The sequence below is a fragment of the Oryctolagus cuniculus genome, chromosome 10, assembly GCF_051225735.1.
Source record: "Oryctolagus cuniculus isolate XC-2025 breed Fujian yellow rabbit chromosome 10, ASM5122573v1, whole genome shotgun sequence".
Classification (NCBI taxonomy): Eukaryota; Metazoa; Chordata; class Mammalia; order Lagomorpha; family Leporidae; genus Oryctolagus; species Oryctolagus cuniculus.
In genome coordinates this window covers 122491558-122514995 of record NC_142876.1, presented here as the reverse complement: position 1 = coordinate 122514995, position 23438 = coordinate 122491558, and the positions used below count along the sequence as shown (strand labels likewise).

Here is a 23438-nt window from a genome sequence, read left to right as displayed (position 1 = left end):
AGTGGAAGATATAGCTGCTTCCCTGCTGTCATCACTAGGGACTTGGTGGTCGCAAGCAAGCTCTTTCCTGGCCATCGTCAGCTGTCGCTTGCTGGTTTTCTTCTTGGGAACCCAGCCAAGGGGTGGGGACAGCAGGCTTGGGTGGGCTTGGTTGAACCTGCTCAGCTAAAGTAGAGCAGCCCCCTGCACAGCAGGCCATGGCGACCCTGCATCCTGGTGCGCTCAGACCTCTGTGGACACAGATGTTGGGAGAGTAATCCCCAACGTTGCTTGCAGAGTCTCTTCTGCAGTACTTTCCCAGTAGATGGTTGCTATCCTCAAAGAAGCAGGCAAACAGAAATAGACCTGTGGTGCGTAAGGCTGGTGAGGCACTGGGCTTGTGCCCTCCCAAAGTCACTGTTGATACTGACATCCTGACTCCTGCGTGAGGGCAGTAGGAAGAGGCCTCTGGAGGGAGATGGGGCCATGAGAGCAGAGGCTATGAGGACGGGGTTAGTGGCCTTGGGAAGGGGATCCCAGGAGGTGCTCTGCCTGTCAGCCCCGTGAGGACGCGGTGGGAAAGCACTGAGGGTCAGAAGGTGGGCTCCAACCAGCCGCCCCATCACCGGGGCCTGGGTCTTGGACTGGCCAGGCTCCCAGCCTGGGAGCAACCAGCTCTGTTTCTGCTCAGCCACCCTGTCCAGAGCCACCCTGTCCAGGCGGTGGACTTCCCTTTCTGTGATGAGCCTGGCACTTGGATGCATTAGACCCCTTGACAAAGTCCTGTTGGAAGCCTCTTCAGCTCTGTGTAACCAGGCATGAAACTATTGGTTGGTCGTGCAAAATTTATTTCCTTCCTCCCTCCCTCCCGTCTGTCTTCCTTCTCCTTCTCCTTCTCCTCCTTCTCCTCCTCCTTCTCCTCCTTCTCCTTCTCCTTCTCCTTCTCCCCTCCTCTCCCCTCCCCCTCCCCTCCCCTCCCCTCCCCCTCCCCTCCCCTCCTCTCCCCTCCCCCTCCCCTCCCCTCCCCTCCCCTCCCCCTCCCCTCCCCTCCCCTCCCCTTTCCCCTCCCCTCCCCTCCCCCTCCCCTCCCCTCCCCTCCCCCTCCCCTCCCCTCCCCTCCCCTTTCCCCTCCCCTCCCCTCCCCTCCCCTTCCCGCCGCCTTCCCTTGTTCCCTTCTTTCTTTCATAGGCAGAGAGAGAAAGAGCGAGAAAGGTCTTCCATCTGCTGGTTCACTCTCCACAGGGCTGTGATGGTTAGGATGAGAAGCCAGAAGCCCGTGGCCCATCAGGGTCTCCTACATGAGCGGCAAGGACCCCAGTACTGGGGCCATCTTCTGCCTTCCAAGGTGTGTTAGCAGGGAGCTGGATCAGAAGTGGAGGCGCTGGGACTCCAGGTGGTGCTTATCTGGGATGCCGGCATTGCAGATGGTGGCTTAACCTGCTGTAGCACAACACCAGTCCCCACCACAGGGACTTACCTCCGCTACTGTTGTGAGGTGTTTGTGTCTCAGACTCATGCTTCTCTGTTGCCGTTTAGAAAACTCTGTCATTGCTGGGTCCTGGAGGGGGGTGTGGTTTCTTTGTCCTCGGCCTGTGTATGGTGTGATGCATTTCCTAAGTTTGCAAACCTGAGGCCTGGAAGGGCATGACAGGTGGTGTCCTTTGCCCCAATCATTTCTTTGGAGACTGCTGGAGGTTCCTGGAGCAAGAAGTATTCCCCAGGCAGGGGCCCTTTTGCTGGCATCCGTTGTTTTTCTTTTCTTTCTTTGTTTCTTCTTTTAAAATTCTATTTATTCGAGAGGCAGAGTTACAGAGAAACAGAGAGATATAAAGAGAGGTCTTCCATAAGCTGGTTTAGATCTGGGTTGATGCAAAGCCAGGAACCAGGAATTTCTTCTGGGTCTTTCCTGTGGGTGCAGGGACCCAAGCATTTGGACCATCTCCTGCTGCTTTTCCAGGCCATAGCAGAGAGCTGGGTTGGAAGAGGAGCAGTTGGAATGCTGGAGCCACAGGTGGACACTGAATGTACTATGCCACAGTGCTGGCCCACAAATCCGTTTTTTTTTTTTTTCTTGGTCTTTAGCAAAGGAGAGCTGTGTTTCCGGGGAGTCGGTGTGTGCCCCGGCTGTAGATGCAGACGTGGGGAGCCGATGCGAGAGCTGACCAGGGCCCAGGCGTCTTTATCAAGGCTTCCGTGGGTGTGAGGCTTGGTCTGGGGTCACCTTGACTGGGCTGAGGACCACTCAGAGAGCTGGAGAGCAGGACTTATCCTCAGTGCTGACAGGGAAAGCCCTTAGCCTGGCGTGAGATGATTGGGCTGGCCCGGGGTGTCAGGGAGGGTGTTTCCAGAAGAGACTGGACTGCATGATGGTCCTCCCCCATGTGGGCAGGGACCTTGTGATGTGCTGGGGCCCCAAAGGGAAGCAGAGGTGGGGAAGGGCGAGTTCTTGCTGTCTGTCCTGCAATCAGGCCCCAACCTCTTCTCCTGCCCGTGGACTTGTTACTCCAGGGTCTCTGGCCTTGGCACTTGGACTCCTGCCGCGTCCTCTGACTGAAAATATCACCGACAGCCTCCCTGGCTGAGACTGCGGGCTGAGCCGGGCTGCCGGCTTTCCTAGTTCCCTGGCTTGCACACGGCCTGGTGTGAGCCTGCAAGCTCCAGCATGCCTCTGAGTATGCCGCTTTGTTTCTGTGTGTCCTGAGGGTTCTGTTGTGGGAGCAATGGCTGCCTGTAGCAGGTGGCCCTGCCTTTGGGAATTCTGCAGAAAGGAGAGAACAGAGACCTCCAGGCGGCGGTAATGCTGGGGACCTGACATCCTCTGTCACGCTAGGATCCTGTGGGCTAACTCCGCACTGTGCGTGTCTTTGGCCACTTCTTGCACAGCCTCTGAGCGTCTTTATTCCCGAACTCTGCCAGCCCAGCATGAGGCTCCTCCTTGCACATCACCCTTGCTAATCTGGAGGGTTTAGTTTACGTGTCCAAGGCCCAACTTGAGCTCATGTGACAGAGTTTACAGGGCCAGTGGGAGAGGGACAAAGGATCCATCCAGGTGTCCCTACAAACAGGACATAAAAGCAACTTCAGGGCCAGTCAGGGAGCCTTGTGCTGTCTTGAGTCAATCAAGGTGACTCATGGGCAAGATTGGTTGTTTTGCTGTCGACTTGGTTCTCAGCCTGCTCTGCTCCTCTCTACCCTGTGCTGTGGCCCAGGATTCTGTGCCTATGAACTGTTCCACCTGGAGTCCTTGACCTCTAACCTCCAGGTACATTTGAGCAATGGAAGGCACCCCAGTGGGAGGCTGGAGGGCAGGAGAGCAAGGTAGGCAGCAACTTCAAGAAATTCATGGAAAAGAGAGTTACAACATAAGTTAATTTTGCATATTATGAAAAAATATGTATGGATCTCATATATTTTTATTACCAAGAGAAGATTTTTCTCTTGAAAACAACTTAACCATTGCAAAGCAAAGCAAAGATGGAGAGCCATTTCCCATATACTGGTTCACTCCCCAAAGTGCACCAACAGCTGGGATTGGGTGAAGCTGCAGCCAGGAGCCTGGAAGTTCATCTGAGCCGCCCATGTGGGTGGCAGGGGCCCAAGCACGTGGGCCATCATCTGCTGCCTCTTGCAGTGTGCATCAGCAGGGAGCGTGAATCGGGAGTGGAGCTGGGATATGAACTCAGGTGGGCTGGACCCACACATTCTGTAGGGATGAAGGAGCCCTTTTAGAAGCCCCTTTGGAAGGTATGGGGGGGTGTAAGTGATCACAAGATGCCCCTGTGCATAGCAGGGAGAAGGCTGTGAAAGGATTTCATTCCTGAGTGATGGGAGACCACGCGGCACTCAGTCTCAAAGCAGCTGGGAGCCCAGGTACTTGGTGCTAAGTGGGGAGCTGGCAATGTTTTCCTGTTTCTGTCTGAAACCCCTGTTTGCCGTTCTCTCTCCCCACCTGATCAGCCTGTGGGGGGGAGGTGGAAACAGAGGCACTGAAACGGCTGTGGAGGGGATGACGGCAGCCTCCATGCTGGGGGCCTGTGCAGGAGCCAGAGCCACAGAGTGCACAGGACCCAGCCAGGGAGAGCACAAGTGGCCCTGAGCCCTGCTTCAGGACTCCCCTGGGCACTTGTCAGGTGCCCTGTGGCCTTCTGACCAGGGTTGTGCAGGTGCGCCATGCAGGGAGTGTTTGTACCTGAGGAGGCGGTCCTGTGGGTAAGACTGTGAGGCATCGAATCAGATTTGGAAATCAAAGTCTTTGTTTTCAAAGCTTTAGTCTTTTTTTTTTTTAATATTTCTTTGAAAAGCAAAGAGACAGAGGGAGAGAGACAGACAGAGTTTGCATCTGTTGGTTCAGTCCCTAAATGCCTGCAGCAGCCAAGGCTGGGCCAGACTGAAGTGAGGAGCCAGGAATTCAGTTCGTCTTGCACATGGTGATAGAGATCCCAGTACTTGGGCCATCACCTGCTGCCTTCGAGTGTGCATTAGCAGGAAGCAGGAATGGACAGCAGAGCCAGACTTGATCCCAGGCAGTCTGGTATGGGATACGGGCATCCCCAGCAGCAAACGTAACCCCTAGTCCAAGTGCCTCCCCTTGAGCTCTTTGGTTTTCTTAACTGGGCAGAATATGCTGTCTGTTCTCCCTCAGCCATTGTTTAGAGGGGGAAATGCATGTGTTTAAACTGTTAACAGAGGCCAGCGCCGCGGCTCACTAGGCTAATTCTCCGCCTTGCGGTGCTGGCACACCGGGTTCTAGTCCTGGTCGGGGCGCCAGATTCTGTCCCGGTTGCTCCTCTTCCAGGCCAGCTCTCTGCTGTGGCCAGGGAGTGCAGTGGAGGATGGCCCAAGTGCTTGGGCCCTGCACCCCATGGGAGACCAGGAGAAGCACCTGGCTCCTGGCTTCGGATCAGCGCGGTGCGCCGGCCGCGGCAGCCATTGGAGGGTGAACCAACGGTAAAGGAAGACCTTTCTCTCTGTCTCTCTCTCTCACTGTCCACTCTGCCTGTCAAAAAAATAAAAATAAAAAAATAAACTGTTAACAGAGTGCTAAGTACATGATCAGGCTTGGACAAGCCTCTGAGAGATGCTGAAGTATCTCAGCCCTGCACTGCAGGGAGGGCTAATTCTTGAAGACAGATTGAGGAAGGAACAAGTGTTGCAGGTGGAAGATGCAGTGGGCCATGCTACCTGTGTCCCACATTTGAGTACCTGGTTCCTTCCCTCGCTCTGGCTTCAGACTCCAGCTTCTGCCCGATGCCTTCTCGGGAGGTGGGGGTGATAGCTCAAGTGGGTGGGAGACCTAGGCTGAGTTCCTGGTTCTTGTTCTTCAACTTGACCCAACCCAGCCTTGGCTGTTGCAGGCATTTGAGGAGCAGATCAGCAGCTGGGAGCTTGTTCTCTGTCTCTCCCTGCTTCTCAAATTTAAAAGGAAGACAGGAAAGAAGGGAGGGAAGGCGGGGAGGAAGCAGGAGGGCAGAGCCCCCTGAGCTGCTGTAACTGGCAGGCGTGGCTGGGGTGGTGGTTGGGAGCCTGGCCCAGGCTCAGGAGTTTGAGTGGAACGTATTTTCCAGAGCACGTGCCTTAGAGGAGGACATTGAGGAGAGTGTAGCACAGTCACCCAGGTTTGGGACATGACCTCCCTTTTTCAGCTTCATGGGAATTTCCGATTTTTATCTTTGCGTTAAAGTACTTGATGAAGTCTGCCGTGGAAATGAGTGCCAGTTCTATCTATTCACCCAGTTATGTCTGCTCTTACTTACACAGGTGGTGCTATGAGTTCAGTTGTACTAAACATAAATTATTAAGCGCATGCTGTAACAAAGGTACTTATTGCACATATGCCGCACTGCAGGTCACGTTCTGGATACTTCTAATGAGTTGACTAACAGGATGGTTGCAAAAGCCCCAGTAGCAAGGGGCTCCTGCTTGGCTCCCAAGTGCAAGTTCACATCATTGTAAGTGTAGGAGTCAGCAAGCGAGGACTTGTGGCCAAATTTGTCACTGTGTTTTGGGTAACTTGAGAACTAAGAATGATTTAAAAATTTTTAAACATTTTTAAATTGTTGGAAAGATATGAATAACGTTTGAGGACATGTGGCAATTATATAAAACTCAAGTTTCCATGGATAAAGTGTTTTTGGAACACAGGAATATGTACTGATTTATATGTAGCCTTGGTGCTATAGCAGCAGAAATTAGGAGTTGAATGAAGACCTTACAGCCAGCCATGCTGAACATAGCACCCGATTCCTTAGAGAAAGCGCTTGTAAATGCCCGAATGGTGGCATAGCCAGGACTCAGGCTGATTAAACGCCGGATCTGGTTCATTGTAGTTGAGGGACACTCAGGGCATGGGAATGCATAAGGCCCTTGAAGGAGCCTTTGGGGAGTGCCCACTGCTCAGAGACAGGGCACTGAACCTCCAGCCTCACATGGGCTTTGTCACCGTGGGCAGGAGAGGCAGAGGATCACAGCATCCCAGAAAGAGTGTGATGGGCTGGGATGTGTGCAGGAGCTTTGGTCAGGGTGGAATGAAGCCGGAAACGCAAGGAAAGATGAAGTGTACCAGTGAGTGACATCACAGCACGCAGCTTCGCAGGAGCCTGTGTCTGTGTTTGTGCTTTCCTTAACCCGGGGCTACAGAGCAAGCCCAGGACTGAGAAAGAACACGCGGTATGAAGACACAGGGCGAGCTTCACCCGAGGTTTCACTCATTCTCGGGGAAAATGGAGGCATCTGGTGTTGGAAGTGCAAGGGGGAGTGGTGTCTGGGGGTTGTGTTGAGCAGCAGCAGTGGGGATGGGGTTGCCAACAGTTTCCTCCGTTCAGGGCTGCTGGAAGCCGCTCTCCCATGGAAACGGTTTTCCTCCCGATGCCTTGCTCAGATCCCCATCCTTCCAGCTGGGAAGAGGCTGAGGTGGGCACACGTGGTTGATCTCTGGCTTCTCTGTCCTGTGAGTAGCACTCCCGGGGCCAATCGCAGTCAGCTGCATGTGATAAACATAAAATTTGGTGCTGTCACTGCCTTCCTTCTGATGTGTTCCAGCAACCCTGATCCCAGCTTGCCTCTTAGACCAGGGAAATATTTGCTCATCTAAGAGGTTAGGCTCCATGTGAAAAGGGAAATGAGACAAATCTGGCCTGTGGTGCTGACTCGAGAGCTTGTCCTGTCTGTGACATGAGGAAATCTCGTTAGCATTATTCTTTTTTTTTTTTTTTTTTTTTGATAGGCAGAGTTAGAGAGAGAGAGAGAGACAGAGAGAAAGGTCTTCCTTCCGTTGGTTCACCCCCCAAATGGCCACTACGGCCGGTGCACTGAAGCCGGGAGCCAGGTGCTTCCTCCTGGTCTCCCATGGGGGTGCAGGGCCCAAGCACTTGGGCCATCCTCCACTGCCTTTCTGGGCCACAGCAGAGAGCTGGCCTGGAAGAGGGGCAACCGGGACAGAATCCGGCGCCCCAACCGGGACTAGAACCCTGAGTGCCGGTGCCTCAGGTGGAGGATTAGCCCAGTGAGCAGTGGCGCCGGCCATTAGCATTGTGTTCTGCATGGCCAAGTTTGCTTACAGAGCGCCAGAGGTCCGGAAGCAGCCTTCTGCCTGCTGGTTGCCATTGTGGAAGCTGAATCTTCTGCTCCCCTATTCAGTAAGTAGTCCTCGGGTTCCTGCTTTACTTGTCAGGGCAACAGGGACACGGTGTTGTCCCTGACCCCACAAAGGCCCTGCCGCCAGGAGGGGAGGGAACCTCACAGGAGGCAGAGAGGTCAACCACGCGGTATGGATGTTGGCTGTGGTCAGCTGTGTGTCAGAGAGCGTGTGGTGCTGGGGGAGCAGGTGAGGGGACTTTGGTGCAGGCAGGGAGGTGAGGGAGAGGGGTCTGAGACCTTAGCAAGAGGAGGAGAGGCCCAGTGGAACTGTACAGTGGCTGCAAGGTGCAGCTGTGCCTGGCTTCCTGAAGCTGGAGGTTGCTTCTCTTACTCCGCTGTCCCTGCCCTTGTTGTGTAACTGGCGTGAGCTCACTGGTGCGTGGCCGAGTGACTTGGCTCACTGAGGCAGCTGTCTGCATTGAGCTCTGACTGTGTGAGCATAGTGGGATGGCAACACATCCTCATCATCAACGTCACCCCAGTCCCCAGAGGGTCCATCTGCTGACCTCCTGCTTGGGATGCAGGCATATGCGTGTCAGTTCTGCATGTGCCTGTGTATGCTCACGGACTAGGCAAGCAAGTCCATCTCTCTAAATTTAGCTCCCAATCTGCGGGAAAATAAAAAGGCTAGAGATGTCCATCAAATCAGGTCATGATGAGGTTAAGGGAGGTGCTGTGGTGGTAGCACACATTCTGGATCAAAGTCATGAGTTGAGTGTTTGTTGACTGAATAATGAAATTTGTCATGAACCTAGTCCATGTTAGTGAGTGTGTGGGTTGTAACACTCGTTAACTGCAGAGCAGTTCTCTTTCCTGAGCTTCAGAAACTAGTAACCTTCAGTCACTCCTTTTATGGCCAAAGCACAGCTGTATTATTAACGAAAAATTTATCATGTATTGATTGGTCCAGCTACATGCTGGGGAGAAAACAAATGTTTTCCTCCTGTTGGGATTGTAAAAGCGGATTCATGACCAGGGCGCTCCTTTAAGACATTGACCTCACAAGTGCGTGTGCAGCCCTCTCACTGTTCACTTTCTTTTTTCATGAGATATATTTATTTGAGAGAGTTACAGAGAGAAGGAGAGACAGAGAGAGAGAGGTCTTCCATCCACTGGTTCATTCCCTAAATGACGCAGCAGATGGAGTCGAGCTGATCCGAAGCCAGGAGCTTCTTCCAGGTCTCTCACGTGGATGCAGGGGACCAAGGACTTGGGCCATCCTCCACTGCTTTCTGAGGCCATGGATTGGAAGAGGAGCAGCTAGGACATGATCCGGTGCCCATATGGGATGCTGGCGCTGCAGACAGCAGCTTGACCTGCTACACCGCGGCACAGGCCCTGGCCCACCATTCACTTTCGTTTGCTGCTTTGACTCATAGTCTTGGCAGGAAATCTGTCCCCGCCCACATCTCCTGTGACATCAGCACTACCTGTGGGAAGCCTGCGGTGCTTTTATGAGGACATTTGTTTGTGTCGGGGATGAGGCTTGGGCATTTGCTCTGTGATGGCCCCTAGCTGACACAGCCTGGGCCGGGTGCCAGCTGGAGAGTGTCTCACACCCTTGTGTGGGGTCTCGGACAACAAAGGAAAATGAAAAGGTAGACCCAGGCCCTGACATCCTGCGAGCACAGGTGGCCGAAGCCTGAGGATGCGGGGGAAGCTTTCTAGAACCTGAAGGCTCGTCTGTGTGCCGTCAGCCTCCTCCAGCTGGACTCACAGGGCTGCCACAGACTCATCCAGTGAGCCGAGCCTCCGCCCACACCATTCCCAGGGGACATGGGCAGCAACTTGTACTTCCCTGTTTTTTGGGACCCCAGAACTCACAGACATGAAGATGATCTGGCCTGGTATCCTGGAACCCAAATACCTAGTTTTTGTTTTTTCACCGTGTGTGCACCATCCACTTGTGTTTTCTGTGCCCTGCACCCTTCGATTCCGAGCAGGACGGTGCCTCTTACTTGCCTGCAGACAGACAGACACCAGCAGTCAGATGAGCTGGATCATCACTGACAAGCAGTAGGTTGTAGAAGCATCAGGACTGGAAGTCTCACACACTGTGTCTGGTCCTGGTCCAGGCCCCTCACTTAGTGGCTGTGCAGCCTGGTTCAAGGCACTCAATCTCTCTGTGCCTGTGTCTTGTTTTAGAACGGGTGAAACCCCAGCCCTTGGCTGATGGATTTGCTGTGAGATTTAATGCACTCACATGACATATTGCCTGGGACTTGATGGCACCTAATGAATGCTAAGGAAGTGTTAGGTTGAATATGGTAAGACCTGCAGCTTTCTTCTGTTCAGGATAAAATAAATATACTGGCACTATCCTCCTTTGTCCAATCTCTTGTGACATACTCACATTTTGCAGATGCGGCATAAAGGGGAAGTAAGTAGGGGCCGCAACTGTAGTGCATTGTGTTAAGTTGCTGCGTATGATGCCAGCATCCCATCAGAGTGCTGGTTTGAGGCCTGGCTGCTCCTCTTCCAATTCTGCTTCCTGCTAATGTGCCTGGGGAGACAAAGGAGAATGGCTTAAATGTTGTGGCTCTGTCGCCCGTGTTGGAGACACACTCTCTCTCTCTCTCTCTCTCTCTCTCTCTCTCTCTGCCTTTCAAAGACACACATGCATATATCTTTAAAAAATGAAGGAAAAGTCAGTAAATATGCCCAAACAGCGTGACTTGTGGGCTCTGTTTAGATAGAAGGGTGTGTGTTTAGGTTGGACGCCCTGGGAAGCAGGGCTGCGGTGTTCCTTGGTCAGCGCAGGTTTTGCGCAGCCGCAGAGACGGCCCTGCTCTCATCCAGCATGCTCCGGGGTTATTCACCGTTCATTCGTCCTGGAGCGGAGTGACTTCAGCGGGTGATCCCTGTGGCTGCAGCGCTGCGTGCCCTTCTGCCTCGTTTTCACCAATTTCTCTACGCTTTCCAGTGGCTTGTTGAGGCACATGTTGTCACCACCCCCTTTCCCCAAAACCTACCCAGTGACTAGACAGGTGTTTAATAAAAGTGCTCCCATTTTATACATTAAAAAGTAGATGAGAAAAACGTACATAAAGTGTGGATGAAATTCTTCAGTCCTGACTTGCTCATGGCCTTTCGTTCCTAGCCCTAAGAGGGTGTCTTCCACAGTCTCCAATCCCATGAGACCATTCGCTCTGCTCCTCAACTTTCAGGATGTTCCTCTCATTTTTCTGAGTTGATGCTCTTCCCTTCTGCAGAGAAACCAGACTGCGGACTGACTGAGTACAACAACAGGCAGAGTCCTTGCAGGCAGCATGTGGCGAGCCCTGCCTCATGGCTGTGGGTGCAGGGGTGCTGAGATGGGCACTAAAAGCCCCAGGTTTGGCCAAACTGTGGCTGGCCCAGTGTGAATTCAACCTGGACTGTTCCAGCATGCCAGAGAGCCACAGTTGCTGAGGTCCTGAGGGCTGAAGTGGAGCCAGCAGTAACTCTGGATTTACGGACCATAGTTTTACCTGGACCCACGTGGTGGCCGCGTCTCCCGTCTGTTACTCCAGTGCAGTGACCCGGGAGGACCCTGGAAGAGCCCAGAGACTTCCTGGTTTTCCCAGCCGCAGAGGCCGGGATCCTGAGCTGTTCAGCCGGCAGTTGCCCCACACAGCACGATGCGTGAGACGGCGCTCAGTGATGAGTTGTACAGCCCACGTGCTTCTTGTGCCAGCTTGAGAACCCTGCCTGGTGTGAGAGACTTGCCTCTGCCTCTTGGCCTGCGTGCCGGGTGCCCCCTATGCCCGCCTTTCTGCCTGTGCGGCTGTACCTGGTGGCTCGTGGTGACCAGCAGTTTCCGCTTGAGTGGGTACCTCCCCTGGCGGCCTCATTTGATCCCCGCCTCCCCGTCTTCCCTCAGTTACTCTGTATCAAAGCTGCAGCCTTCTGCTGGCTTTTGTTCATGGCACTGGGTCCTGTGAATTATGAGGTGCTTAATAAAGACACTCACTTTATGAATCACACATTTGCTTTTGCACAAAGCAGAGGAGTCACACATACATTTGAATTTTTGATATGTTGTCTGTTTATTGCCATTTCTGTGCAGAAAAGCTTTCAAACGCCAACAAAATCCCTTTCACTTGTTGAAAAACGCAGAATCACTGTGTGGCAGTAATTAATTTTTTTCTGCTTTCACCTAATTAAATTTGTGCAAAGAAAGAGGAAAGGGCTTTATCACTCACAGGAGAAGCAAGCTTCTTGCACCTGACTTCAATCGCTCTGAGGAACTACTTCATTAGGGAGGAGGCAAGCCCAGTGACACATCATTAATTTTCAGGGATAGAATCTGAGAAGCTAAATGTTTGTGGAAGGCGAGTCTGGCTAGCTGGCAACGGTGTGTTAGCTCTTACTGAAAGTCAGCCTCAGGTCTGTCTGTGAGCTGTCTCTGCCCTGCCACGGTTGAATGTAACCAGCACAAGCTGGACAAACCCCAGCCTCTTCGTCCTCTAACACTCCAAGTCTCTGCCATTCTTGAATTTGAAATTTTCAAGGCTGATGGGAAGGAATGAAATGGAGCCCAGTCCAGGGACATTTATACTGTTTCTCAATGTCATTTGGCTCTTTTTTTTTTTTTTTTCTATTTTGAACAGAATGAAAGCCGTAGCTGAGAGCTGTTGTGAGTGGAAGATGAAGGATGCTGTCTTTGTACTCACACTGATCTGAAAATTTCTAAACACATTTATCTCTCTATTTGAAAAACAATCTGTGTTTTTTTTTAAAAAGATTTATTTATTTATTTTAAAGGCAGGGATGGAGGGTGAGAGGAAGGGAGGGAGGGAGAAAGAGAGAGAGAAAGAGAGAGATCTTCCATCTGCTGGTTCACTGCCCAGATGGCTGTAACAGCTGGAGCTGAGCCAGGCTGAAGCCAGCAACCGAATATCTATCCTTGTCTCCCATGTTGGTGGCAGGGGCACAAGTACTTGGGTCATCATCTGATGTTTTCTCAGATGCATTAGCAGGGAGCTGCATCAGAAGTGGAGCAGCCGGGACTTGAACTGGCACTCATATTGGTGCTGGCATTGCAGGCTGCAGCTTAACCCACTGCACCACAACAGCAGACCCTCAGAATAATCTTAAGAAAATCAAGATAAAAAGTAGGACTGTTGGTAGATTCTGCATCTCTCAAAGTAAGGAGTTTTGGGCAAGGGACCTTGTTATCTCTGAAGCTTTCTAGACTTTGTGAGAACTTGCAGTCTATGGCTAGTAGCAATACCATGTTGATCTATAGTCTGCTATTGCAATATTGATGAATCAAACTAGAAATGCTCTTATAAACTAGGAAGTACACGAGAGAGGCTCAGACATGGAGGCAAGAACCTGCTCTTCTGCACGACTGGTCTTTGTTTCACCCCCTTTCCCCTTGAGGCTTCTTCCTTGCTTTGCGACCCGCATGTGGGCTGCAATCAAGGTGTTTGCGGACTTTAAATCAACGTGTGGAAAGGCAACAGCTTTCAGCATCGTGACGACATCCAAACGCTGGCTCTGCCACTCGTGGGCTGAGCTGAGCAGTTTCCATTGCTGCCTAGAGCGTCCGCTTTCTCATCTGCTGAACGGAGACAGTGAGTACCTGCACTCTTGTGCAGCGTATCAGCCCACGATAGATGCTTGGCCAGCACTGCTTGCTTTTTGTCTAACCACTACCATATTAGAATGTGAGGTGTGCCTTGTAGAACTGAGTCTCACTTGTCCTCATTTTTGTCTGATTTGGGGGTCTTCCACATGGGTGCAGGGGCCCAAGGACTTGGGCCATCTTCTACTGCTTTCCCTGGCCATAGCAGAGAGCTGGATTGGAAGTGGAGAAGCTGAGACTCGAACTGGCGCCCGTATGGATGCCTGTACTGCAGGTGGCGGCTTTACCCGCTACACAAAGCACTGGCCCCTCAAAAAAAAAAAATCTTAGACATTTGTCTATTTGAAAGGCAGAATTACAAATAGAGAAGGAGAGACAGAGACCTTCTGTCTGCTGGTTCACTACCCAGGTGGCTGCAATAGCCATGGCTGGGCCAGGCTGAAGTCAGGAACCTGGAGCTTCATTTGGGTCTCCCATGTGGGTGCAGGGGCTCAAGGACTTGGACCATTTTCTGCTCCTTTCCAAGGTGCAGTAGCACCCATGTTAGAAATGTTCATTCTGACAGTGTGTAGTGTAGCAGGCTCTGTGTACTGCCTTGTGCTCTGTAGTGCTGTCTACACTTTATTCTCAACAGCTGAATGATTGTACTTAAAACTTATGGATTTTAAAAGGCTCATCTGAAATAGCATATGTGTTATTAAAACAGTGATGCCCTCGTTGTTGGTTCTGTCTCCTATTAGAAGTGTCTGGTCTGACAGTCACGAGTTGGGACTGGAGGCGGGACTGGGCTGTGTTGAATACAGGAATGTCTGCATCCACTTGAGCTACTGTATTTATTATTTCCTGCAGGTCTGTGGTTTCTTGCTGATGAGCAGAGACTTAATATTTTTGTGCCCACAAATAGAAAACCAGGGGTGGAGACTCATTCTTCAGCCCAAGCCCGAGAGAAAGCGGCACCCGCAGAGTCGGGGTCAGACCTGTGCACCCTCCTTGTCGTGACCTGCAGAAGTCACCAGACCTGTCCTCACGCCTCCTTTTCTCTCCCCATCCACAAGGAGGCAAACTCCCCGGTTATTGGGTCCTTAGACTCAGCAGATGCATTCTGACGACAGCTGAGGAAAGATGGATTCTGGTTTTTGAACGTCTTCACAGCCTCGTTTTTGGAAAGATCCATGGTCATTTGGAGCAGAACGTGCAGCTGTGCCGCCAGCTGTGCTGAGGGGCTGGAATCTGAGACCCTCCGGATTCCGTCAGGGACTGACATTGACCTTGACCTTCTCAGGACAAGAGGTTAATTTCTGAAGTATGAGAGTTATGGAGATTAATTTGTGAAGCTGCTGTAATTAAGACGCATTTGGCTCTTGCGTCTGGACTGCAGGAAGCAGAGGTTACTATGAAAATCTGTTTCTCCAGGTTTGCCTGCTGCAGTCTTGAGCTGGACTGACTCCGGCAGAATAAAGTCCCTTTCTTCACGCTCTCCTGGAGAACCGGTCACCTCCGTGAATGTGCTGTCCCTTTCCTGAGCTGGAAAGTCAAGCAGAGATCTTCCCAGAGTGTGTAATGCATACATTTCTTCCTCCTGCGTGAGCTGTGACGACTGCGGCACCAGCTTGTTGTTGGGCCAGCTTTACGCCTGTGACAGTACAGCTTTCATCTCATCTTTGCTCATGAGATAGGCACTCTATTCCCTCTGGTAATTTAGGAGTTTTCATAATGCAGCATCACACAGTGGGTGCTTTGGTACAGCTAGGCCCTGAAATGAACCTGTGCCGGGCAGGCCTGTGCATGGGCTCATGGCCTGTCCTGTCTCTTGTAGAGTCTGGAAGTCACAATTTTGGTTCCCATGTGACAGGTGCTGTTCTAACTGAATTCCTCTTTCTGCAGGGCCAAGCATTGCCCTCCCTTTACAGAGGAGGGATGTGAAGCAGAGGGTAGAGGCCCACCTTGAGCAAGGGCACTGGGTAGGAGAGAGCCCAGTCCAGGTGGCCTTGTGCCGTGGTACCTGTTCCTCTCCATCCACGCTGCTTCCTCTCTGGGTGGAGCTGGTGATTAAGTTCCTGTGGACAGACTGCATTTGGGTGTGCACAGTGGGGAGATGAGACGTGGGTCTGGGTAAGCAAGTCTGTCTCTGGTCAGGCTGCACTGTGGAAGCCTGGTGTGAACACTGCACTGTTGGGGCTTGGACCTGGGCATCTGTCTTTTCTAAGCTTCCCAAGAGATTTGCAATGAACATCTGGGTTCAGACTCACTGTTCTGGGTAAGCTTTCAGCCACAAGGAAGAAATGCGGCAACAGGAGAAGCAGCACATGGGCGGCACCCGGCAGCTCATGGCTGCTGCGGTTTCGGGGACTGTGGGTCAGGTCTCGTCAGCACCCACTGCCCATTCATTCCCTCTTCAACAAAAATGAGGAGCAAACTTCAGACCTGGAGGACGCTGACGGAAATAAGCAGACTCTGTAAAAAGATGAATGACAGAGTTCTTTCAGGGCACAATATGAGTGACTTAGGCCCGGGGCACAAGCCCAGTGGTTTTTTTTTTTTTTTTTTTTTTTAATTTGACAGAGTTAGAGAGAGAGAGAGAGAGAGAGAGAGAGAGACAGAGAGAAAGGTCTTCGCTCCATTGGTTCACCCCCCAAATGGCCGCCACGGTCGGCGCTGTGCCGATCCAAAGCCAGGAGCCAGGTGCTTCTTCCTGGTCTCCCATGCAGGTGCAGGAGCCCAAGCACCTGAAGCCCAGTGGTTTTTAATGAGTCTTGGCAAGTGTTCCAACATGGTCAAATTCTTTTTTTAAAGATTTATTTATTTATTTGAAAGGCGGAGAGAGAGAGCAAGAGAGCGAGCAAACGAAAGATCTTTCACCTGCTGGTTCATTCTCCAAATGACCCCAATGGCTGCAGCAGCACCGATCTGAAGCCAGGAGCCATGCGCTTCATCCAGGTCTCCCACGTGGGTGCAGGGGCTCAAGCAGTTGGGTCATCTGCTGCTTTCCCAGGCCCATTAGTAGGGAGCTGGGTCAGAAGTGGAGCAAGCAGGACTTGAACTGTTGCTAATATGGGATGCCTGTGTCACAGGTCGCGGCTTAACCTGCTGTGCCATAGTGCCAGCCCCTGTGGCCAAATTCTAATCAGAGTTTATGTATCCTTTTACAATCAGTTTTCATTTATCATTACACAGTGAGCGTATGTCCCTCAGTAAGCACCACCCTGCAGCAGGCACATTCCCTCGCAGGAAGTGGGCTTTGGTAAACAGGTGCACTTCCCATAACATCACTTTCTTTAGAACATGATTGACTATAAGTGTGTTAAGATGCAAGGTGGGGCCGGTGCCGCAGCTCAATAGGCTAATCCTCCACCTGCGGCGCTGGCACACTGGGTTCTAGTCCTGGTTGGGGCACTGGATTCTGTCCTGGTTGCCCCTCTTCCAGGCCAGCTCTCTGCTGTGGCCTGGGAGTGCAGTGGAGGATGGCCCAAGTGCTTGGGCCCTGCACCTGCATGGGAGATGAGGAGACGCACCTGGCTCCTAGTCTTGGATTGGCGTGGTGCACTGGCCGCAGCGTGCCGCCGGAACAGCCATTGGGGGGTGAAACAACAGAAAAGGAAGACCTTTCTCTCTCTCTCTCTCACTCTCTCTCACTCTCTCTCACTCTCTCTCACTCTCTGTCCACTCTGCCTGTAAAAAAAAAAAAAAAAGATGCAAGGTGCAAGGTGTTGCCTGTGGAAAGAGGCTACTGGTTAGCTTTGAGAGGGGCATTTCTGGGTACAGATAAGGAATGCTTACATACAGACTAGAAGTTTATGCTGGCTGTCCTGGCCGGCTGAGACAACCTAAGTGCCCTTTTCCAAGTCTGGTTGGGCTGGTTGCCGAAAGTACTCGCCCTTTGCAGCCACTCCTCAGGCAGCTCCCAGGAGCTGTTTCTGCCGGTGGCTTTGCTTTTTAGGGGAAGTTTGCTCCCCAAGGTGATGATGTTGATTTTTTTTAAAAAAGATTTATTTACTTATTTGAAAGTCAGAGTTATACAGAGAGTGAAAGAGAGCAGTCCTCTCTGCTGGTTCAATCCCCAGGTGGCGCAATGGTCGGGGCTGTGCCAATCCAAAGCCAGGAGCCAAGAGCTTATCCCGGGTGTCCCACGTGAGAGCAGGGACCCAAGCACTTGGGGATCTTCTGTTGCTTTTCCAGGCCACAGCAGGGAGCTGGATTGGAAGTGGAGCAGTGAGGACTTGAGCTTGTGCCCATATGGGGTGTCAGCACTGCAGGCAGCGGCTTTACCCACTATGCCGCAGCACTGGCGAAGATGTTGATTTGATTAGCTCACTTCTTAGAACCTGTTACTCTGTCCTCGTGTCCCTGACACATGGTTACAAACTTCCTGCTGTCCCACGCCTGTGACTTACTGCTTGGGTGTCCCACAGGTCCCCTTGAGTCTCCTTCCCTTCCCCTTGGGGCCAGTTTGTTGGATTGGCTGCACAGCCTGCTCAGTTCTTAGGGCTTCCCCAGCCCTACTGTGTCCTGTCAGTTGTACATCAGGCTCTGGCCCTCTGAGAAGCAGTTTGTCTTTTTCCTTCTGCACTGGTTCCCTTTCCAGTCCCTTCGTCCCCCTCTTCTTCCCTCTGCCATGGATATGAAGTCAGGCAGGAGGGGTGGACTTCCACAGCAGCATGGATTACACAGCACTCCCCTGAACTTGGTTGTGCGCACACACCAGCCAGCCACAGAGCTGAAAGAACGCAGATGTTTGGTGTTCCCACCCATGCAACAGTTAACAGGTTAGAGTCGGAACTCTTGGATTCCCATCTTGAGATAAATCCACAGTATGATTATCATCAGGAACTGCTGGGTTGGTTGTAGGACCACCTACAGACACCAAAATCCCATGATGTTCAAGCCTTTTAATGGTGTTTTATATAAAATGGCATAGTATTTGCATAAAACCTAAGCGATCCATTTACGTTACCTCATCTCTAAGTGACTTACAATACTTGATATAATGTCAGTGTTTTATAAATGGTTGCTATAATGTGTTGCTCAGGGAATAATGTCAAAAAAGTCTGTACATGTTCAGTGCAATTGGAGTGTTTAAACAATATGTGTAGTCCCCAGCTGGGGCGAATCCATGGTTACAGGACCTGTGTGTCCCACTAGTCTCTACACCCGTTTTTGCCTGTAGGACAGGTGGTACTTTTCAGTGTTTTGTTATATATAAAATTTCCTTTAACCTTAAATTATCATGTAAATCACCTTTATTTTAACATATTTCTGGCAATTGAATGCATTTTAGCATTTTTTAAAAGTCAAGGGTTAGAAAAACAAAAGTAGCAGGTAGAGGTAAATACTGCTTACATCTGTGTGTACCGGAGATTAAGGCATTTACCTTTAATTTCCCTGGTTTCCCACTCCCTGTGTTATGAGCCCTCTCGTGGATTCTGCACTCTGCTCTCTAGCACTGCGGTTCAGAAAAATGTGCCAAGGCCTCTGCTGGGATGCGTCTGTCAGCGCTGGAGACCTTGCAGGAGAGGTGTGAGGGCCAGGTGCCTGGCAGAGGCTCCCTCTGCGGTCTTCCTCTCTCTGCACCCGCACTTCCTGTCTGGGGAACGTTGGAGAGGAGGCAGGCAACCAGGGCATTGGGTTGGGCTAACTCTGTGGTTCTCAAAGTGCAGTCCTAGGCCCTGTTTAGATCCTTGCCCTGGAGCTGCTGAATGGAAAACTCTGGGACAGGTGCCCAGCAATCTGTACCGGCCCAGCGTCCAGCCTTGCTCAGCAATGCGTTTTGAGAACCCCAGGACACAATTATCGTTGTGTCTTACCCATCTCCAACATGGCAGCGGTTCTGCTGATTCTCAGATTATCAGACACTGTTAAGTATTTCCATTACACTGGAAATGTTGTGTCTTCTTTTTATGGAGATGATCCAATACCGTTTTGAACCTTGGTTTTCTTATGCTGGATACACATGAAAATGGCCAGTTATTAAGCGTCTGGGTTTAGACAGTGCCAGCTCGATGCACTCAGAGATATCCTGAAATGCTAGGAATGGGAGGGTCCTTCCAGATACCTGTGTCAGTTATTGCAGGTGCCTCTTCTCACTTGAGGAAATTGAGGATGCTTTGACGACCTTGACCTCATCTTTTAGATGAGCAGGAACAGCTTGGGAAAGCTGGAGCCCCAGGATAGGATCCTCACTGCATTTCACTGTTCTGCGGCTTAGAGGTGGTGCCAGAGAGTTCCCCAAGCAACTAAATGGAGTTAACACCTGTGTGCACACACAAAGCAGTAATTAAGGGACAGTGTGCTGGTGATCTGGACATGTATGCAATCATAGAGCCAATTACTTTTTATGAGTCAACTAATGACAGCCATTTGAAAACAAAGCAGACACTAGAATCCCTTCCTTAAGGACGTGGCTGACAGAATGTCAATGCTTGTAAACGTCAATTAATTCTGGGGAGATCAGACTTGAGAGGGTGAGCTGGCGGAGGGGATTTGAGATGTGCATTTACGGGTTTTCTGTTTGAGGTTGCTTCCTTTAAGGCAGGCGATGGGTTGCATAGCTTGTGCGCTCTGGTGAACCACAGCGGAAGGAGCGCTGTTGGAGTTCTGAGACAGACATGCAAACCCTCCTGTTCCTCACCGTGTTTCGGGCCTGCAGAAAATCTGGCCCACAGCTGACTTGTCTATTAAATGGGCACATTAGCATCCAGAGTTTCTCGAAGCTGAGAGCAAGGGCAAGTGTGACAGCTTGAAAAACCGCAGAAGTGGGAAACAAACAGGAGAAACTGAGTGTTGGGAACTCACGCAGAAGGCACTGTAGGATGTTGCTCCTCGAAGCAGAGCGTTCAATGAGAGCAGGAAGGTGGTGGCTCACGTCTGTCAGTTACAGCCGAGGGCTTGCAGGCGCGTCTCTGGGGCAACAAACACGTTCTCAGTGATGAGTGAGAACTGATCGATGACTGCACAGATACCCGGTGCAGTGTCCAGCGTGCCTGCTGGGTGATCAGTGAAATCAGTGGAGGCAATCTGCCCCATTTCAGGGCTACTTTCCATAAAGGGCGTCTGTTATAGGACTTGCCCTCCTGCCCAAAACAAGCAGAAAACCAGATAAAACACACTAACCATTGCTTTTTGAATTTGGATGGCAGGAACTATAGGCCCGTGGTTCATGAGGGAAGGCAGACAAATGGGAGAATCCTTGTGTCTCCCAGCATCCTTCCTGGGAGCATTTTCCATCCTGCGGTGCATGGAGGAAGAGCCCAGAAAAGGCCTGGTGGCTGCCCCGTGCTCAGCAGACTGAGGGCAGGCTCCAAGGATGTGCAGGTGGCTGGCACTTGAGGCTCACAGCCCTTTGTGGAAGGTGGATGCACACAGAGTGCACTGGGGAGAAGAGACACTGGGGTTGGTGTTCAGGAGAGCCCACCCAAGTCTGACTAACTACCAGCAGGTGCATGTGGTCCCCTGCCGTGAGGCTTGGAGAACAGCTGCTGGGGAGAAATGAGGCCCCTAAGCCAAAGTTCATGGAGGGAGGGAGCCCTCCGAGTGTGCAGGGGCATCAACAAGTGGACATAGTGGGCTGGTGTTCCAGAATGGGGGCACTTTAATAGTGCTAAATTAGCTCTAAAGTAAAGGCTGCCATAAACACCCCCTTAAAAATTGCTTATAAATAAGCCTTGAGAGAATTAACCAGGTCTTTAATAACTCATGAACTGCATGCCAGAACAATGTCTCTGTTTAAAGAGATTCAGCCATATCTAGTCCTCAACAAAATAAATTCTGTCATATCTGTTATCCATCCAAAAATAACACACACAAAAAGAAAATATGAATAATATTAAGGAAAGAAATCACTTATTAGGAACAGATCCAGGGATGGGAGAGGTGACAGAAACAGCAGACGAGGATGTTGAAGTGACCCTTATTAGTGTGATCAATAGGGTTAAAGAGGAGAGGGCGAGAAAATACAAAAACATGTGGAACTGCAGGAATTAAAAATGCAAGGTCTGGGGCTGGTGCTGCGGTGTAGGGGCTAAGCCTTCACCTGCAATGCCCTCACCCTGTATGGGGGCCAATTTATGACCTGGCTGCTTGTCTTCTGATGCAGCTCCCTGCTGTGGCTTGGAAAGCAGTAGAAGATGTCCCTGCACCCCTGTGGGAGACCTGGAGGAGGCTCCTGACTTCTGGCTTTGGATCAGTCCAGCTCTGACTGTTGAGGACATTTGGGGAGTGAACCAGCAGGTGGAAAGCCTCTCTGTATATTTCTCTCTCTCTCTCTCTTTCTTCCCCCATTTTCTAACTCTACTTCTCAAATAAAGAAAGAAAATCTTTATATACAAGAATACAGTGTCTGAATAAAAGCTTTTGCTGGATCCAAGAATTTCAACATCTAAGCAAGATAAGGACACACACAATCCACAACGAGGCTCCTCATAAATCCCACTACTAAAAACCAGTGATTAAAAAAAAGTCTCAAAGAAACCAGAAAAATGAAGACTTTACAGAGGAATAACGTTAAGAATGACTACAGACTACTCACCAGAAATTATCCAGAGGATATGACAAGGGAACTATAGTGAAACCAAAGCTGTCAGCCTAGTATTCTGTAACCATATCACAAATTAAGGCAAATGAATAATTTGTGACATTGGGTTAAAAAATCAGGGCCCAACTGAATGTTGTGTACAAGAAATCAATGTATTACATGATGTACCATGTAAAAACTAATCACAAGAGTGGCAGTAGTAATGTGTTAGTGTCTGTGCTATGCAAGCAGATGTTAGAATAAATAGGACATTTCACAATGATGAGGGATGAGTTCTTTAGACAGACCTAGCGTATGAAATGCCCATGTAACCCAAAATAGTTCTCAGATACACGAAGTAGAACAGAAATGAAATATACAGATATATTATTAGAGCTGACAATTACAACCTCCTTTTCCTGTACTTATAGGGCATGCTGAGCAAAAGTCAGTAAGGAAATTGAATATTTGATCAACTGCACAAATCAGTTTATCAGGCTGATGTTTGTGGAATATTCCACCATCAATGGCAGACACACATTGTTCTCACGTGTTGTCGCTCGCTCTGCAGGCTCACAGAGGAGCGGCAACGGATTTGCTGTTGTCTCTTTCCCTGGTCCTCCCTGGATTAGCTGCCGACACCCCCCACCCCCCCACCCCGCCTCCGTGGAGGAGCAGCACACCGCCGGCCGGCCCTCTCAGGGGTTCCTCAGATGTTCCTCCTGCACGTTGTCTCTCTCCTCCTTTATAGTCCTCTTCCACCAATCCCAACTCTGCTGGCGTTCTCTCCCCACGCACTGAGCACGCTGCTCTCCTCCAATCAGGGGCAGGATCAGCTCCTGCAGCTTGTTAGTCGAGTTGGTGAGGCAGCTGTGTGGAAGTTGTGTACTCCCTCTCAGCACCACATGGTGGGAGATCAGATGCACAGAGTTAGTCCTAGCAGTTCCAGTAGTTTAGTCTCGGTAATCTCAGTATTTGTCCTCAGTATTTATTTGTCCACAGTCTTAGTACTTATTTGTCTCCCGGGCGATGGGCCCTGCTCCCCACAAGTGTGCCTGTGCTGATCACTGAGACCCTCCCCTGCTGACGCCACAGGAGACTTCAGTAAGCTTCAGGAGTCAAACCAAGTGCAGAATTCTCTCATCAGGATTACTCACAGGAAATATCTGCAGTACTATTATTTGGAAGTTGAATACCTGTTTTCTTTTCATTTTTCTTAATTTACTTGAGAGAGGGAAAGAAGTAGAGAGATGTCTTCTATTCGCTGGTTCATTCCTTCAATGCCTGCAGCAGCCTGGGCTGGCCCGAGCTGAAGCCAAGAGCTGGGAGCTCAAATCTGGTCTCCAACCTGGGTGGCAGGAACTCAGCTACTTGAACCATTAGCTGCTGCCTCTCAGGGTCTACACTAGCAAGAAGCTGAAATGTGAAGCTGTGTATTGAACCCAGGCACTGCAGTGTGAGTCGTGAGTATTTTAACCAGTGTCTTAGCCTCTAGGTTAAACGCCATTCCTAAGCAGGTATTCCTAAATAGCCTATAGATTGTAGAAGAATCACAAAGAAAAACTTTAAAATTTTGAGTTAAATGTGAAGGAAAACACAAAATTGTAGAATTTTAGAATTCATCCAAGTCTGTGCTTACATGTAGTTTATAGCATTAAATTACATAAGAAAATATCTTTAAAAAGTTAAGAATCTAAATAAGACTAAGTTCAATGTCAAGAAGAAGGAAGAAAGTCACAAAAATGC

General features: G+C 50.6%; 1 long non-coding RNA gene across 3 annotated transcripts in view; it reads left to right on the top strand.

Annotated features, from left to right (window-relative positions):
• LOC149124464 (uncharacterized) overlaps window positions 1-21498 on the top strand; it is a 206294-nt gene extending 184796 nt beyond the window's left edge. For 2 of the 3 annotated variants that reach the window (XR_016214474.1, XR_016214476.1), the window contains exon 3: window positions 21276-21462. This is a non-coding gene — a long non-coding RNA (uncharacterized LOC149124464). Of the gene's footprint in view, window positions 1-21275 lie in introns of all 3 variants that reach the window. The other variant, XR_016214475.1, reaches the window with a different exon arrangement.
• Window positions 21499-23438: the final 1940 nt, after the last annotated feature.